Raw genomic sequence first — 5,771 nt, 5'->3', positions numbered from 1 at the left:
GGGAAGAGCAGTTGAAGGGAGGGGAGGGGATTGGGAAAAAAGAAGAATCAAGAACAGTTGATTCTGCTAATGAATGTGATCAGTATTTATATCTAAAATGTACCAATCAAATTAATAAAAGTTTTTAAAGAAATGCATCTATTAATGATAAAGTTGGAATTCCACTCTGGAGAAGAGCAAGAATGAATGCCCACATATTAAGCAACCATGCGATGTCTGGGATTTTACACAGATGGACATGGGTGAAATAGTCTTGGCAATTGTAAACAAGAGGACAGTCATCAAAATCATGTATAGAGGGATGACTGAGTTGAATACTGCAAGACCAAGGCAAGTGTTATCATGGAGGGAAGCAGCGCATTCATTTCTTTGTTGGTCATATCACATGAGAATCAGAAGTGTGGAACAGTAGTAAGAAGAGAGTAAGTTTCTGAGTCCTCCAGGGCTCTGGGCATTTTTTTTTAAAAGACAGGCATAGTTTAGCTAAAATCCCAAAATGGCAATGGGAAAATTGGGTCTGACCTTTGGGCTGATTCAACAATGTGAAGAACATTAGTGTTCTAATACAAACTGTGTTCTGGAAAATCCTTTGATTTGCTGAACATCTTGTAACACTTAGTCATACAAAGTTAATCCTAGAGTTTTAGAAATTTGAACGGTTGTATTAGGAAGGAGGAGTTTCGAGAGTGGGATCTGGAGTGAGGGATCACTGGCATGTGTGGGAGGAATAAAGAGGGGCTGAGATCATTCTGAAACATCTCCACGTGGAGTGGCAAGGATGAAATCACAATGGAGGAGAAGACAGCAGAGATATGCAATGTCCAGCAGTGCTGAAATATTGTGTGAAAAATGCAGCCTTTTGGAGTGGACCAAGAACATCTAAAATACAACTTAAAATGTATGATTCACACATTTTCTGTATCAAGGAAATGAATAGACAAGACAATGGGAGAAAATGTTTGCAAAACATATATCTGATAGAGGACTTTAATCCAGAATATAAAAAGAGCTCTCACAATTTATTAGCAGGAAGACAAATAGCACAGTAAAGCAGGTTAGAGATTTGAATAGACACATGAGCCAAAAGAGATATATGAGAGGCAAATAAACATACGAAGACGTACAACATAATTAATCATAAGAGAAAGGCCAACTAAAGCCACACTGACATGAGCCAGCATCAGTCATGGGCCAGGGAGAGAGCCAACTGATTCAGAGGAACACAGGCTGAGATGATAGCTACTGAAGTAAAAGGGAAAAAAACTTTAAAAAGCCACACTGAGGTACTATAATATGCCCTCTAGAACAATTTTACATTAAAAAAAAAAAACCTACGAGTTCTCAGTGCTTGTACATAGTTAGAGGATGCAGAATTCTCATACCCTGCCAGTGGGATTCTAAAATGTTATCATGATTTCAATAAATTCAAGTCTTACAAAATTATTCATACCTACCATATAGACCAATAATTCCCAATTCTGGGTATTTTTTCAAGAGGAAAAATATCTATCCACAGACTGTTAAATAATGCTCATAGCAGACTTATCCATAATAGTCAAACAACTCAACAATACTCCAATGTCTGCCAGCAAATGAGTAGATAATCATTTTGCACTGTAGCCATACAATGGAGTGCTATTCAGGCAGGAAATTAATAGCTAAATCTTGATACAAGCATTCACTGCTTACCAGGGAACCCTCCTGAGAAATGTACCCTAGGCAATTTCATCATTGTGCTAGTGTCACAGAATGTACAGAATGCACTTCCATGAATTAAAACAGCTATGACATTGCTTCATGGTACAATCTTATGGGGTCACTATTATGAGTCAGTTGCTGACTACAACATCATTGTGTACTGTCTGACTGCATGTACAACTCACATATATCTCAAAACATGATGAGCATAAGAAGCCAGGCACAACGGGATGCAGACAGCATGATTTCATTCATGTGAAATTCTAAAATAGGCAAAACTATATACAGACATACAGCAGATCAGTCATTATCTGGGAATGTGGTGTGGGGCCAGGGGAAGGGGAGGGTAGGGAATGATCAAGGGGCTGAGGGCACTTTTCAGAATGATGGGAGTGTCTTATAGCTTAATTATAATAGTGGTAACAAAATAACTATATTTGGAAAACATTATTGACTCGTATTCTTAGAAGGTATAAATTTTACTGTGTATAAATAAAATTGATTTGAGCATTCTGTGCACTTGCTTCTCTGCACCATTTCAGTGCCCATGTTGTCACCACAGTCCTCACCATGAGGGAAATTGCCCACTTGCAGGCTGGGCAGTACGGCAACCAGATTGGGGCCAAGTTCCGGGAGGTGATCAGGGATGAGCATGACACTGACCCTGCTGGCACGTACCGTGGAGACAGCAACCTGCACTTGGAGCACATTAACATGTACTGCAAAAAGGCCACAGGTGGCAAATACGTACCCCATGCTGCACTGGTGAACCTGGAGCCCGGGACCATGGACTCTGCTCTCAGAGCTTTTCAGGCGGATATTCAGGCCTGACAACTTTGTCTTCTGTCAAATTGCTTCTGGGAACAATGGGGGCAAAGAGCACTACACAGAAGATGCAGAGCTGGTAGACTCAGTGCTAGATGTTGTGAGAAAGAAAAAGAGAGCTGGACTGCCTGCAGGGATTCTAGTTAACCCACTCCTTAGGTGAGGGAACTGGGTGTGGGATGAGGAGGGTACCCTCCTCATCAGCAAGATCGGGAAGAGTTCCCAGACTGGATCATGAACACATTCAGTATGATACCCTCACCCAATTAGACACACTGGTTGAGCCTTACAATGCCATCCTCTTAGTCTACCAGCTTACAGAAAACACAGATGGAACCAACTGCATTGGTAACAAGGCCCTGTGTGACATCTGCTTCAGAGCCCTAAAGCTCACCATGTCCAAATAAGGTGAATTGAATCACCTGGTGTCGGCCACCATGAGGGAGGTCACTGCCTGTCTGCGCTTCCCTGGCCAGCTCAGTGCTGACCTGAGGAAGCTGGCTGTGGACATGGTGCCATTCCCCTGCCTGCACTCTTTCACGCCTGGCTTTGCTGCTCTGACCAGCATGGCAGCCAACAGGTCAGGGCCTTGATGGTGCCTAAGCTCACCCAGCAGATGTTTGATGCCAAGAACACATGGCTGCCTGCGACCCCTGCCATGGCCACTACCTGACAGTGGCCACAATATAAAGGGGCCTCTTGTCCATGTAAGAGGTGGACAAACAGAAACATAATGTCCAAAACAACAACATGAAGACAGCTGTTTGTAACATCTTACCCAGGGGCTAGAAATGTCTGCCACCTTGTTAGCAGCAGCAGGACCTTGTGTCCGAGTACCAGCAGTAGAAGAACACCACAGCTGAGGAGGAGGGCGAGTTTGAGGAGCAAGGTAAGGAAGAAGTGGTGGCATAGAGCTGTTAGCTGGTAAAGTCTGGGAGCACTGTGAACTCTTTACCCCGTCCGCAGTCTCTGATAGCCCTGTCTCACTCTGTGCACTGCTGTCCTTGTCTCGACACCACACTCTGTACAGACAGATCATTAAAGCATTTTCATAGTGAAAAATAAATAAAATAAAATTGATTTTAAAAATTAAAAGAGTCCTTCTGATGGTATGAAAAAGTGAACGTTTGTAAGTGAGCAGGTCCACTGTGTCTCCCTATGAAAACACACGTTAGAGTGCATGTTGACGAACAAATACTAAGCAAAAAGTAAACTCAGCAATTAATTCAGAGTCACAGAGGTATGAATTACTGAGCAAAGTCTCCCTTTCCTCTTCAGAAAGCCCTTCCTATATTTTTAGCTGTAATATTCTTCCTTTTTCTAAATACATATTTCTCATAGTCTACATCATGTAATGTAGTGTCAGATAATATGAGTTTATTGTCTTCTACATATTACAAATACACATGCAGCCAGAATAATAACTAACTCCTAGAAAGTAAATATCATGAAAATTTCTTTTACTGTTGTGTTCATCAAAGAACAAACAGCATTCTGAAAGCATGAATGACTGCTAAAATTTAAAGGAGAGCTCTAATGGTAATGACCTTTCCATTAGAATACTAATATTGTATGATAAAACATACCATGTATGAGGTTATCACATTGCTTTGAGATTTTATTCTGTGGAGTTATGTGTAATATATATAATTTGACCCAGTTTTAGCCAGAGCAACTTAATAAAGAAGCATGTTTAAGACAGTTTCCCTTCAGTTGTGTCAATAATATCACTTGAAATCTAGTACTGAATTTTAAAATCCCAGAAATGGAAGAGGGAAATGGTTAGTTAAATATTTGGTATTTATATACAGTACACATATGTAAATCATAATAAAGATACACTGTAGATATTTTTATGTACCATGTTTAATGAAAACTAGCCTCTAAATCTGTATTACTTTTTCAAAAAGAATGGAAAGACCTTGAGAATGCCTAAAGCTGCCTAATAGATATAAGTGCACTACTGTTTTCAATCACGCACAGTAGCACCAGGACTCATCCACTAGCAGGACCATAAATGCAGTTCTTGACCTACCTACTCTCTCTGACTCGCTGGCACCCATGAACTTAAGTATATTTTGACCGTGATCTAGAAATGCAAGTTGCAGTGAACATCAACTTCTTGACAAGAAAGAATAAATCCCAGGTCTACAGAGTAAAGAATGCCTGAGAGGCAGCCCCAGGGAAATACTACACAATGTCTAAAACCTTTGTCTGCAAAATTCAGTGGAAAACAAAACAAAACAAAAATCAAGAGTTTCTGTTCTGCTACCTGTTAAAAGAAATACTTATCAATCAAAAATCATGGCTAGAAAAGATTGGCAATACATTTGAAAGATTACAAGACAAAAAGTGTTTCCAGCATAGCTGTGAATCTCATTTAATTTAAAGTACTTGATAAACAGTGATTCCGCCCTTTAGTTGAGGGGGAGTTTGGACCCCAGGGCTGACTTTACACAAACTGATTAACACTCTCAAGCAACTGCCCGAAATGCTCTGGGTCTTTGCTGCCTCAAGGTTAAAACAATGGTCAGATTGTAGAATCATCTATAACAGTCATTTGTTAAATTTTTAAAATGTAATCATTATTTGTTGACCAAATGTAACAATTTTACCCAATGATTCCTTCAAAATTTTGAGATAGAGTCTATTGAATCCTGCATGGATTTACAGCAAGACTATGCCTTAAGGGCAAAGCATGTGCTACAGGATACAAGTACAAAAAATAACTCATACAGGAAAAGTTCTATGTGAAAAGAAATTTGGAAATCATTATATGCCACAACTTCATTTTTGGATGTTCAGTATTAACATTACATAGCAAAGGTTTACGAAGTCCTGAAGTTAAAAGGTGAGCCTTGTTTAGCCCATTTTCATGGAGTCCTGCTGACTTCCAAATGCCTGCATCTGTACCTCTTTGTCTGACATCCAATGCTAGCTGCTGCTTGCTTATTTCGCTCTCTGGCTTGTTCTCCCTCTTTGTTTTGCTTGCTTTTAGATCAGGCCTGAAATACAATTAAATTAACACACATTGAAGAATAGTTCTCAACCAATAATTAAGGGGAATTGTAGTATAAAAATTCCAATTCCCTTACTGCTTAATTTAGTAACAGTGTGACATGAATTTTACATTCATCTCCCACAGTTTTCCCCCATAGAAATAAGGTCTAGTCACTCACATTGGTTCCTGGGTTTGACAAGATTCTCTTATTGGAATGCTTTCCCTTCCTCATCTTACTTCCTGACTC

General features: G+C 39.9%; 1 pseudogene; it reads left to right on the top strand.

Annotated features, from left to right (window-relative positions):
- Positions 1 to 2,268: 2,268 nt before the first annotated feature.
- On the top strand, positions 2,269 to 3,312 carry LOC100732308 (tubulin beta-4B chain-like; annotated as a pseudogene).
- Positions 3,313 to 5,771: the final 2,459 nt, after the last annotated feature.

This window comes from Cavia porcellus, unplaced genomic scaffold (assembly GCF_034190915.1).
Source record: "Cavia porcellus strain 051 isolate PalLab524CR breed Dunkin Hartley unplaced genomic scaffold, mCavPor4.1 scaffold_19, whole genome shotgun sequence".
Classification (NCBI taxonomy): domain Eukaryota; kingdom Metazoa; phylum Chordata; class Mammalia; order Rodentia; family Caviidae; genus Cavia; species Cavia porcellus.
Note: the sequence above shows the minus strand (reverse complement) of the source record. Positions and strands in the feature narration are given on the sequence as shown.